This window comes from Etheostoma cragini, chromosome 8 (genome assembly GCF_013103735.1).
Source record: "Etheostoma cragini isolate CJK2018 chromosome 8, CSU_Ecrag_1.0, whole genome shotgun sequence".
In the NCBI taxonomy this organism is placed as follows: Eukaryota; Metazoa; Chordata; class Actinopteri; order Perciformes; family Percidae; genus Etheostoma; species Etheostoma cragini.
Genome location: NC_048414.1, coordinates 3,239,843 through 3,253,617, shown reverse-complemented (window position 1 = coordinate 3,253,617; position 13,775 = coordinate 3,239,843). Strand labels below are relative to the sequence as shown.

General features: G+C 40.8%; 1 long non-coding RNA gene across 1 annotated transcript in view; it reads right to left on the bottom strand.

The window, feature by feature from the left end:
• Positions 1–13,775, bottom strand: part of LOC117949530 — a 15,839-nt gene continuing 2,064 nt past the window's right edge. Inside the window, exon 3 of the long non-coding RNA XR_004657708.1 lies at positions 1–597. This is a non-coding gene — a long non-coding RNA (uncharacterized LOC117949530). The remainder of the gene's footprint in view (positions 598–13,775) is intronic.

Below are 13,775 nucleotides of genomic sequence, written 5' to 3'. Positions count from 1 at the left end.
CTGTGAAGACAATGGCGGCTCCAGTGTTATCAGCCGCTCCATCACTCTGGCTCTGCTCTGCATCGCCACTCTGCTCTCCTGTTTCTGTATCTGTGAGTTTACAACAGACATCAGGGGTTGGGGATTTTGTAGAGGGCTTGGTCAGCTTCAATAAAGTGTCACTCTCACATGCTGTGTGTGTGTGTTTGTGTGTGTTTTTGAAACCCACAGAGAGGATTTCCCCTTCACTGGGAGTCCACTTCCCACTGCCTTTGGCCCATTTCTGTCTGTCACTCTGTATTAACACGTACAGAGGCGAACAGCCTTCTTTCTTCTCACTCTATAGCTCTCGGGCGTGTTTAGCACTTACATTTACATATTAGCTCAGATTGAACAGTTGTTATCTGAAGCTGCCGCTATGAGAAAGTGACAGTAGGCCTTTCGTATTGTTTACTGCAGTCTGTCAGCTTAATGTTTTGAAGAGAATGTCTGTAACTAGCAAGATTTGTTTGGAACCATACCTAGACCGAATGGAGCCAGCGCCAGGGCTATTGCATTTTATAACCAGCTTCAGTCTCCAACCATGTCCACTGCTCCTTGTGCCACAGTCAGGAGTTTCTAAATGGAAATGGAAAGAAACAGAAGAACAGAATTGTGGATCTGCATACATAATGATTTATAATAAGATCATCATAAAAACAACAAACTATATTTAGTGCACTACAGCCAATTGTTGTTCTTTGAGTGATTGTGGTGATTAAGCTGGATCTTCTAGACTTTGGAAGGATTTGATTTTAGACATATTGTTGTATGTCACATACATCTCGGTTGTGGTATTTTTGGAGGTGAGGTGAGATTTCTTTTGAATGTGTTTAGAACACAATATCACACGCACTCCAGGGAAATGCCAACTTCATCCCACAACACTGTCTGTTTTCCAAGTCAGCTGGCTGTTCCATCTTATTTTGGCAACAAAAGCGTATCTACTGTTGTGGTCAGCAGCTTTCATTGAAAAAAAAAAAAAGACCGATGTTTACAATGTGAATAATGTACTTCTCGGAATTATGTAACATAATCAGTGTGTTTGTAACCTTTGCGGAGTAAAATAGTCCAAACATTTTCATTCTGTGTTAGGATAAACTGGCACATTGGATTTTGTTAATATAATTTTGAGGGTGTTTTCATTACCAAAATCAATCAGTTTACATGGGAGGTGATGGATTATTATTTTTTCTTGTAAACCTTATAAGGTTCAATTTAACCCTCAGAGGACAAAAGAGGGACGGGCAAGTCCAAGCGATGTTTGGCAAAATACCTAAAATGTCATTTCAGACATTTATTTACTAATTTATTTGTATAGTACATTACTTTTGTGAACCCATTTCAAGCACCATAACATTTGAGTGTAGGTTTGTTTTCACAAGAGATTTGAGAAATATTTTTGCTTTAGTACCAAATTATCTATTTAAACATGGCCCTGGAACAATTTTGGGTGTCACTAAACAGAAAGCTGAGTTTAGTCTGAACATTTTTAAATGACACACATGGCGATGAGATTATAGGCAAATACCGAAGATATCATCTTAAAATGCCCTTAGACCTCCGTGATGCTGTCTTTGCATTTCCAGCGCCACTACGTAGGCCCTGTTGTGTTTCCATGAGCAGGTAATGGAAAATTCAAGGTGTTTTGCTGATGGTTCAAGGGGACAGAAATTCCTGCTGCCTGCACTTTTGGCCTCTGTGGTATATTGAAAACAGGAAGCATCGCCCTGCAGGGCAATCCTTCGAGAGAGGGTTCGCAAACAAGCAGACCCGCTGGAAAACAGACGAGAACCAGCATGAAGGAAACAGGAAACACTAATGGCGAGGAGGATGGAGAAGGTTTTACAATGTTAAGCTGTGAAAGTCTACTATGTTTTTTGCTTTTGGTGGTATTTCTATTAATTTTTATGACTCTATTTCAAGGAGACACATGAATAAGATAGAGGTTTAGGAGCAAGTGTTTTCAGAGAGCTTCAATAAGAGAGACAGAATGGAAGAGAAACCATCCACCTGGTTTTCTCTTATTAAAACATTGCTGACATTCCTTGTCGGGCCACTAAGAAGGAAGCGGGGGCGTTTAAATTTCTAAACAGCTGTGCAGACATGTATAGACGTCAGCCTGTGGAAACCATGCACAGGCAATCATCACAAAAAGACATTGGACATGTGCAAACTCGCTGTCCTTACCCTGGCCACACGCTGGCTCATTATGGTTTTGCTTTTGTATTTTTAAAAAACGTTTTGTGAAAGCTATCAAAGATTGACTTTAATTCAGTGTCACAAAGGGCTGTTATTCTTATAATATTTATTTTGTTAACCTAACTCTTTTATTGAGTAAATACCATTAGCATGCATTGGTCAAAAAGTAGGACACTATATCCACACAGCCCCAATCCTAAAAGAGTTTATAATGTGCTTATCCTATCTCGCTCCTGCTAGTGTTGATCTGTAAAGGTGTCCTTTGCTTCCTGCACTAATGCTAGCCTTGGTAGACTTTCTTTAAAAAACAACTTGATATGACTTTTAATCAGACAACAACTGCTACTGAGGCAACAAATGCAAATGCGCTGATTCTGATGCATTACAGCCAGATAAACGGGGTGTGTCCACTCTCTCCTCAGTCCTCAGCCAAGACAAAGGGTCAATGTGTCACTGTAATCCAAACTGCAGCATAAACAAGACAGACTAGAGCATGCTTCAGCGTCGTCACACCTCTCTCACAATGGGGTGTAATTGAATTTGTCTCATGCGTCCAGGAACAATTAAACACAGGAACATTGTCGCCTCGGCACCCGGCTATCCTCCCTGTGTTTTTATTTACTGTGCATTGTGTTTTTATGACTTCTGGTTTATATTTCATGACTTTTTTCCGAAGACAATTAATCCAAGACAAAAGATTCAAAAGTCCAATTGCACCTATTGTTGTGGTTTTTTGTGTGTACTTGGTCCTTTGTTAGGTCAGAGATTCCTCTCTTTATGGAACAGGAGGCACCGTTAAAATCTTATGGGAGCTGGAGCTGTGTAATGCTAACAATAAAATTAGCTGTTTCATAATTGTTCAAATAATGAGGAGTCCAAACTTTACAGCCCAGTACAGCAGCAAAAATCAGGCCAACCAAGTTTAGAATGGTGACAAAAAACCTGATGTCTAGAGGTAACTAGAGGGGACAAATAGGTCCGTGTGTTGAGAGTCAGAACAAAAGACAACAAACTCCACGTGATAGCAGTGGATAAGGTCTGAGCTTGTTGCATTGTGGCGCCACGTGGCTTCCCTCAGACCTCCATAACATCTAGGAAATTTGCCCTCCCCCCAAACAGCAACCACACGTCAGGAAATGAATCAAGACGCACAAGTTCAGACAAGAACCCCCTCGCTCCTCGGCAGCTGTTTCAGTCCCACTCACACACATAGACACACATATATCCTCATATGATCTGGAGCTTCCCATGCAAGTACGGCTTAAGTATGGGAGGAATGTTGTAAACACTGGGAAAGGAAGGAGGCCCTGAAGCAGCATGGGTAATGACCCCCCAGAGTAGGGATGAAGGGATGGGGAGCAGGATGAGGGCCATTATGTGGTTGTTTGTTGCTGATTTGCTGGTTGTTGTGTGACCTTAAGTGAGGAGGGCCCTATGATTAGTCCGCTGATGCAGTTATTACTATGAGCATCTGGTTGGTAGGACAAGCCAGACGTGGAAAACCAGCATGAAGACAGATTGCAGCTGGATGTGAATGGGTTTTTATATGAATTGTCTCCCAATACACCATTGTAGCATTATGATGATGATGCCCCAGAATACCAACGGCCAAATCCTTTTTTAGTTTTCCAAGAAATTCAAAACAAAGAGGTGTAGATAAAAACAACAAGTGATATGTTGGAATTGCTGGTGTGCAGCTTATTAAGTCCAACTTTGCAAAGTTTATTTGTTATTACATGGCGAAAGGTATGTGGACACAGCACCTTGTCCACAGCAACCAAACTCCCATTATAGGTCCAATTAAAGGACATTTTCGTGCTTTGCAATGTAATGATATTTTCGGCAATAGTGTGTTTCCAACTTTGTGGCAACAGTTTTAAAAAAATGGACCTTTACGGTTCCAACATGTGATTGTTTTTTTTATGGCAGGTAGATGTGTGTAGTTCATTGTTATATTCGTGCGATGAATTATCAGGCTGGGTGCTAAATCATTATCGTAACGAGCAACATTGGTGTGGAAAAACTTGCTGATTGCTATGCACAGACCCATCAGCTCAACCCAATATATTACCCAATACATTACTTTGGGATTAGAATACAGAATACCAGCCAGGCTAATCAAACTTTTAAAAAATAAAACACTTCTCATGTCTCCAATCTACAATCTCATTACATGTATACATCTACAAAAGATAGGGGGTCTGCTCTACACAGATTAAACAAGAACTGACTCTGCTTGACTTGACCTTACTCCCCCCCCCAGCCCCCAATGTAGCAAAGCTGTGGGCCACCCAGGCTGTCACTCACCCTCACACACACACATTGGGTCACCATTGTTCAGCTGTCTGGAGTCGGTCCAGGAGAACAGGCCTTGCTTCACTTCATCCCCCTTGGAACAATTAGCACAAGGGATGACCTTTGACCGACTGAGCGGCGGGGAAGAAATGCGCTTTAAGAAACTCTGGCGGACACAGAGCCAGCAGTCTTACACGATCCTAAAGATAAACACTAACTAGGGTTATTGAAGAGAGTGGGTCATTTGCTTCAGCTAAAGGGAGGTGGTCTCTGTTTAGCTGTTCTAAGATCAAAGACAAAAAGGTAATCCAACATTTCAGTCAGAGCCGCTTTGGATCAACGTGCCTGAGGAAATCCTCAAGCACGTTTACAAAAAGCAAAAGATTACAAAAGACTGTACGCCTTCTGAACATTTGTCTTTAAAAGTTATCAGTTTAATCCTAAACTGTTCTTAAGTGTCATTTGGCTGTTGTTACTTTGTTTGTTGGGAGTTCAAACCACTACACATATAGTATTACAGTCGTTGTGTAACCTAACAGCAATGCACAGGGTCCAAATCATGTCCTAAAATATTTAAAGTCCATTTTATTTGTTTTTAAGATCAAGAGCAAATGCATTATATTGTGTTCTTATTGTGTGTTTCAATTCTTTTTTTTATTCTTTTACCATTTATGAAACTGATCTAAATGGCACTAAATGGAGACAAAACTATACCAAACGGCAATAAAGTGCACTAAACAACATCAATGTCTCATGTTTAACCCTCTGAGGTCTAATCCCTTTTTTTCCCATCTTTTGTCCACCGGGTCTTCTTGTGTAATGATGCTTGTATAACCTCAACCCCGTTATGCACAATCAAGTTATAGACATTTCTTACAGGATGACCTGGACTGTCAGGATATGCATGCTGCAGGGATGTCACATGAATGTATAACTTGTTAAATGACTATAAAGTCAAAGAAAAGCATAAACAGAAATTAAATCTCACAGAATAAAACACTGAAACAGACAGTTCCTTTTGGCTTTTGAAAATGTTCTTCTAGGTGCTGGCAATCAGGGGGAAAAGAAATAAACTCTGGAACTAACAAAAACCTGAAACTAAAGTTTTTCCCCATAAAAGTGCACATGCTTTTATCCCAAAAGTTAGTTGTTTCATCTTTAATGTATTATCAGTCTGCTATTAAACATGAGTAAGCCAAATCACACTAATTTGAGCCTGCTGGCTTCACGCTTCTAACTCTTTGGGCACATTACTATATGTGATTGGTCAACAAAACTGTCAGTGACAAATCAAAGACGGCTGCTGGCTATCAAAAAATAGTAATAGTAATAAATAATAATCCACTGACAGCGGATTTCTCATCAGTGCTCCAGCAGCTGCGACAGTGACACACGACAACATTGAGCAGAAGGCCGCCCTACACTAAAAGTCGACAGCTGTTAGCCAAATGCTTGACATGCAGCGATTACCACTGTCACTGCTCGGCAACCTGGGCCACCTATTTTCATCACACTAAGCCACATCACATACACAAGACGGGCTGGCACGTGAGCACAAAAACCCAGTCCAATAAAATAAACCAGGCGTCATCATTATGTGCATTTTCTTCATAGTGCACTGAAGCATTTGTTTCATTTCATAAATGGTCCCCTTATAGTCATACAGACCTCATATTTACTCATCCAAGGACACACATGCATTCCCCTCCCCACACACATATTTCCATTCCCACTGTGGTTGAAAAGCCAAACACACCTAATCCTTGGAGTTGACACACTATGTCCACCCCAACACTGATAACCCTGTTATCTGGGATTTGAACAAGACCAGAGTTGGCAGTGCTGACACACCAAGTCTTGCCCCACTTCCTTGCTGTCCAATGTGACTTCCAGCGTAACCAGCACTCCCTGGCTCCTTCAATCCCTTCATCCCTGGGTAGGGCCAGCTGCCCACAGGTCTCGTGTGGGGCTGCACCGTCTTAAAGGATCTCCGTGCTTCTAATGCCACTTAAGCACAAAGCGCTTCAGCCGAGGAAAGCTGAACTCTGGCAGGGCCTCCCTTAAGATCAAACGTCACGTCCCACGGTTGGCGGCTCGCTGGCTGGCTCTTTGCCTGCTCAGCATACTATAGCAAGCTCCCAGGAACGGAGGGGTGAGGGTTACTGTACCACAGCCAGACAGGACTGTACGGGCCAGAGAAGGCTGGTAGGAGTAGAGAGAGAGCACAGAAAGACTGAGGGTTGATGGGATGTGATGTTGAGGTGATCAGAGGTCCTGCTGTGGTTTCTTATCTGTTCTATGTAAACTTCTGAAATAAGTTCCAAGGGAAACGATTGTTTTTGGATTTTAACTTTATGGACAAAGGTTTTTCTGTGTTCACTTAGTTAGTCAATTGAAGAATTAACTTGTGAGTTAACTGAATGTCCTCTTCAAAGATGTTATACAATTTAAAATTGATACAGATGCTGAAAGAAAATAGTAGAGCAGAATTTTACCTTTTGGAGTACGAAAGCTAGTCACTGGGTGAAACCCTGAACCCTGGTCTCTATTGTAGGGGATTCCGGGGTGCATGCTCCAAGAAAACGTACATTCATACACCTTTGGGTACAAATGCCAACTTAAGCCTAGGATTGCTCTACAGCCCATCTAAACTGTGTGGTCACTGTTACATGCTTACCGTTATTATTTTTGTCTATTTGTTGCTTAATAGTGCTAAATCTTTCAGCTTATGTGAAAAATTCCCTTCCTGCCTTCCTGGCGCCTGATCATGACTTAGCCACAACACGGGCCTCCATTCCCATTTCCCGCCTCTGTTCAGGAAGACTGGCTGTGAGGTCATAAGGTCACAGCCTGTTTAGCGAATAGGGACAGTCCACAGTGACACATGGCCAGGATCTCTGGGTACGACAGGACCGGAGGCCCCAGATATAAACAAAAACATATAGTTCAAAAGTATTTCATTGAATACAGGGAGGGTCTGTACTAAAAGGTCAACAAACTAATCCTACTTCACAGTTTACCTGGAGACACAACAGAAATCTGTCTTCAAGTTGTATGTTTTTGCTTCTGTGAGGTTTTTTTTTATGTTCATTTGAAAATATTTTGTATAGTGATTGACCGATACAGTTTTTTCAAGGCCGATATCGATACCTACTATTAGTAGTTATTAAAATCGATATTTTAACCGATACCCAATATTTGGAACAGATAAGCATATACAGTGAAAATGAAAATCTTTAAGTCAAAATTAAGATTTTGGAATGTTACAAAATCCAACACAAAACCTGGTTTTAATGCTTTAAGGCAGGAGTGTCAAATTCAACTTCACTAGGGGCCACACATGTTTAGTTTATTGCTTTTAGTTCATGGAGAAAGTCCAATATCTTTGACTGTCTTATCGCCAAATTGTTGTCTCATTTAGTCTCCTCACTTAGCGTTTACAGATTGGTCAACAAAAATGTCAAAAATGAAAAAACAGTACCTAACAGAAAAAGTGACAAAAGCATTTAAAAAACAATCATAAGAAATGTCAGAAAAAGCTTCGTGAATCTTGTTAAAAGCGTCAAAAATGCTGAAGAAAGCAACAACAACGTTGTAGATGGTGACTAAAACTAGACGGGGGAATCACCAAACGCCTCCCAATACGATATCATCACAATACTTATGCCACGATACATTATTGCGATTTAAAACATTTTGCAATATTCTGCGATATATTGCAATTTATAACCTTTTTTCCAAATTCTAATTTTTCCCAATTTCTAATGATGTCCCCAAAAGGAAACTTTGTCATCATCTGTTTTATCTAAAAAGATACATTTCTCTGTTTGTTCATATCCCTTTAATTTGATTGATGAAAAATGGGATTGTCAAGCAGACAAACTGACCAACACATACTGAATATAATAAAAGATCAATACTTGGCGCCTGTGTATCGATACAGTATTGCCCTTGCAACTATTGCGATACTAGGCTGTATTAATTTCCCCCCCACCCTTATCAGACAGTGTTGTGGGCGGGAGATGAAGTCAGACTCAGTGGTAAGTGAAACCAAAGCAGAGGGACAGACACAGAGCTGCAGCGAAGCCAAAGTAGCATTTTTTCCATTACCGGTTATTAGGCAAATAAAACGCTGTTTCAGACAATCTGCAAACTGCCTAAACAACGGGCCGATTATCGGCCAGGGCTATTCGGTCTATCCTAGTTTTGTGTTATGGCACTGAAGAAAAGAAAATCCCCTGCTGTTTCATTAACAACTATAGGGACAGATGCTGTTATGCAACAAGTTGGAGAAGACAAAATACATTCCTGGAAAACCAGAACAATCTGGAAACGTCAGATGAGTACATGAAGGACTAAACATCCAGATAAAAATAAGATATCTTGGTAACAAAATCTCTGTGTGGACAACCAGTGAAAGAATATGGTTGTCTTGGGAATCAAAGAGGAGAAGACATAATCAATCAATCAATTCACCGAAGACGGATTCCCCTCCTCTTGGTCACGGTACTGATGGCTTTCCAAACGGGTGGAATCCGCTTTGTGTTATCAATCGCTGATTGATCTCTAGTCTGGTGGGACCTCTTTGATGTCAAGAACAAAGAGTTCCTATTGGGTTACACAGGTCAGGATTGATGATGCGTGAAATCAATGCCTCGGAGGGGGAAAGCAGGAGAAAACACTCTCATCTTCCCAAGGGGAAGACCATCGGTTTTTATAAAAACATGCCTTTGCGTGAAAGCTGTTTGGAAAACCGTTTGCATCTGCAAAGACTGGCGAACCATCAGATAAAAAGTCAACTTCAAACACCGGAGGTCCAGGGTTTTCTGTTGTTGGCAAAGCAAGGACAAAGGTGCTTGGGTCCTTTCCTTGTCATTACAGTCACCCAACGTGGAGCATTTACTTCTAAAGCGAGTCAAAATTCCTGTTCATCATTTCAGGAGACGTAGGAGCCACTTTTGACAGAGAGGGCCGTCTGATCTCAGGCCTTTGGCTGCTCCTCTCGCTTTCTCTCATCTGTCATCTCCTTCCTCTCGTCCCTCCCCTCCCTCTCTCCAGTCGGGGATAGACGCGCTGACAGATGGGCCGAGGACATCCGGACACAGGAGTGGGGAGGGTGTAAGGAGTGCAGAAAAGAGGGAGAGGAGGGTGAACAGGGTGGACCTGGAGGGAAGGAAGCCAGTACAGAGGGAACAACAACAGTGGCTGCCAGATACAAAGTGTTTCTCCTCGCCAACGAAGGAAAGATGTCTGATTCCGGGAATGGAGGGATGATTCAGTGGTGGAAGGAGGAGACGGCTGAGTGGATAGAGGGTTGGGGGAGGGGGGGTTGTGCGAGCTTTAGTTTGCCAAAACCTGGTGGGGATTATAGGGAGCACAATGGGTGGGAGTCGGAGGGGCCTCTGTTGTGTTCTGGAGGAAAGGATTTTTTTTTTTTTTTTTTTTTTTTTTTTGGCAAGATTAGAGGCTTGGAGTAGATGTTGAGGAAGTAGGGCCTTTCCAAAACACTCACGCACACAAACATCAGGGTTATTAAAGGTGATTTAGCATTGGTTACTGTTTTCATTGAGTTCATTGTATGTAGTCAGTGTAAGTAGTAGCTTGCAATGTTAGCCATTACTCTAACATTGTTCTTGTAAAAAAAATCCCATAAAATGCTCCAAACCAACAATGTGTTAGCCCTTCTCTTAATACTTTCTGACCTCACTACCCAGTCTGTGGCACTCATGGGCACTCAGCAGCAAGACCATTTGGACCAAATGCATAAACCTTTAGAAATGTCTCCTACACAAAAAGGAGTAATAGAGCATTTGTCTAGGAGTATTTTCAGTGGGGAATAAATACACATTTTGTGTTTTTGGGTATTGAGTTTTTCTGGCAGCAATACAGAATGTGTGGGATTGAACAAAAAAAATACAATATGTGCGTGTTTAAGGTAAAGAAGGAAAATGTCCCTAAGGACTACTGTGTGGTTCATTAATAGTTATTAGGTAGGGGAGCTCAGCACAGAGGAAGAAGATGTATTACGTTTGGATACACACACACACAGTACTTCATACATATTTCATACATACAATTCATTGTTGGTTTTGGTCTAATTTTTCAATTTGTTGACAATAAGAATATTATTTAATATTGTCAACATATCCTTCAAATGCTTAACGCTTTTTTAGTCCGTAACTGTGCGCGATCACTGAAGGCTTTTATCATGTGGACGCGCCGACAGTTTTATTTACTTAGAATTCCTCATTGGGGCGGCAGAAACTACGCACAATTGCTTTAAATTTGACATTTCTTAAAATGTATCTCAATTTTTATTTTTTTTCAATTACATTTTAGATTTGCTACGGTGTTAATTCACACAAACACATGTACTTATAAATCACTATCCTTGCCTAATGGCAGACACATATTATCACTTAAAATTGTGAAGCACATGTTCACCTGCTGGTCTTCCTGTCCCATTTTAATTTCACTGATTCACAGAAAACACACCATACACTGCTCCGTGTCTAATGTCAGCAAAATTACAGACTCTGACAGGAGCTTAATGTGGAGAAAAGATGAGGTCATTTAGGTGGGAGAGGACACTTTCCAGGATACAGCACAAGATTGGGAGTGACTCTGCTATCCTGACGTTCAGTTGAAAGGTCAACAAACTATTAGACAGATGGCAAGAAGCCAAAGGTGGCTGTGACACCAAAGTCTTCCTTATTCAAATCTTTTCCTATGAGCACAAAACTCTGCCATTTTGCATCAAGCTAAAGCAAAACATGGAGAGAGATTTTTGGTGAGCAGTTAGAGACCTAAGGCTCTGTTTTTGAGCGGCTGAGTTGTGTCACAAAAAGGCACAGTGGAGTGTTTTTCCTGCAGTTCTTCCTATTTTGGTGACTTGCTGTGTGCCACAATGGGACGGAAAGGCGCCAATCCAGCTCACTGCAGTTTTGGAGTCAAGATTTAATGCATTTCACACCGTGTGCAACCGTAGACCATGTTAACAGCACATAATGCATAGTGCGCCCATGTTTCACGTTGTTATAATCACACCCACATATAACTCTCCAAAAAGACATCTAATTGCACAGGGGGAACGACAGCTGGATGTTTGGTTAGGGCAGTGGTGTACATAGGGTTACTGACGTATGTAAACCCACAAAAAATGACTTTATACAGTATGTTAACCCAAATGTATACTTTTCCTCATAATAAGTAAGAGTCTAGTGACGTAATGTAGATCAACGTCGTCTCAAGAGAAAACAGTGTCTTGGTATAGTGTATTGACAATTGCATAGTCATCTGTACCATATATTTACAAGAGCTAAAAGAGAAGAATGAGTATGATAAAAATTCAAGAAATTAAATATATGAAGAGAAGTGAAGACAGTGTGACTGTAAAGTGTGAAAACAGCATTAGAAAGGAAGGGCAGGACAGGAGTGAAAGTGGTTTGCAAACAGCAGAATGAAAGCAGGCGTTCATTAAATACAATCAGTAAAATTAAAGAGCATGGAGAAATAATGTAAAATCACATATAACATCGCCCTTCCCCCCTACAAATCCCTCCAGGCCGTGGCCCACTGTACCTCTCTGACCTCCTCCATCCCTACACCCCACCCCAAAACCTGCGGTCCTCAGACACTGGCCTCCCCTCCATTCCCCAGCCCAGACTCTGTACCATCAGAGACAGGGTCTTTAGTGTTACAGCCCCATCCTTCTGGAACACCCTGCCTGCAGATATCCCAAATGTTACATCCCTGGACAGTTAATAAGAAAAAAATCCTGAAACACCACCTGCTTACCACAGCCTACCTCCTTTAGCTTAGCCACAGTCATTCTGTAAAGTGTCCTTGGGTTTCATGAAAGGTGCTAAATACATACAAGTTTTTATTGTTATTGTTATTATTATTGTTATTATTATTATTATTATTAATATTATAAGATAGGGTGAAAGAAAGCAGGGATCAGGGCAGTCTGATGGCAGGAAATGGGCTACACCAGAGGTGCATTTTGGGAGCTGACCTGGAGGCCTGAACTTGCTGAATAGAGGACTTTGGCTCAGTGATTTGCTGAAACTACTAGAATGGTCAAACTGAACGGCAGCATCCATTCAGGACTATCCCCAGCTGCAGGCTGATGGTGTAAAATACCATTTTCCAATATACACTGTATATTTTATACAAACATACAAAGTTACAATTTCTTTGTCACCTTGTATCTTATTATTTGAAGAGTCTTGTTGTTGACTCGTAGAAAAACACACAATACTGTGTATATTATTTAGGATTTCAAAATAGTGGGTACTTTAATTTGGTGAAAATGTATCTAGGTATTTTGCTATGCAGTCACAGGTTTTCCATCACGTTTTTTGCACTCAACTTGGAAGTTTCTAGTTTTGTTTTAACTAACGACCTAACGTGTCAGTGATGTTCTGCCTTAAAAAAAACTACAAAAAAATCAAAGCAGTCTTTTACTGTGCTGAGCAGGTGAGAGGTTTGGATCTAATAATAATAATAATAATAATAATAATAATAATATTAAAAAGGGCAGAGATACTATTCACATATTTGGTATTGCTGAATTTAAAGTGGCGCCACAGAATATTTTAAGATTAACAATGGATCAGATTACAATACCGTTTTGCTTTGTAACGTTTAGAAAATTCTTCCTATTAAAAACAAAAACTAGGATATTTAATATAACATAGCACAACACTACTACATGGTTGTTATTACTTTGGAAAAGGTGCCAATAAAGAAATTAATCTTTGAAAAGGTCAGAATTCACTGTCTTCACCATTTCTGAAAAGTTGTAAATCTCACAGTGTTCTTTACTAGTATGCAGCTTTACCCTGAAAGAAGAGCACCTTCATTTAAAAAATGAATAACTAATCTTTCTTGTTTCTCTTCCTTAAGTTGTGTCTTTAGCATCACATTGAGTACAATTGTCTCAATCTTACTGCTCTTAAACCTTGAACATCATCATGGATTTACTGTGATTAGAGGAGATGTTTCTGCACATTTACTGCACTCGAGCACACATTGATTTCAGCAATTCTGATTCCTCAACATGCACCGGACCAAAAGACTTTTGTTATTTGGATATGTGATCCCCTGTCATCCTCAACTCAGAGGAGGAACACTTAAGGACAGGCTGTGACAGTAGGCTTAAAGAAAAACTATTAACAAGGCAAAGATCCTTGAGTCTGGAGCCAAACACATGACTCAACAGACACATGGAGGCCTGATGAGAGGGGGGGGGGGGG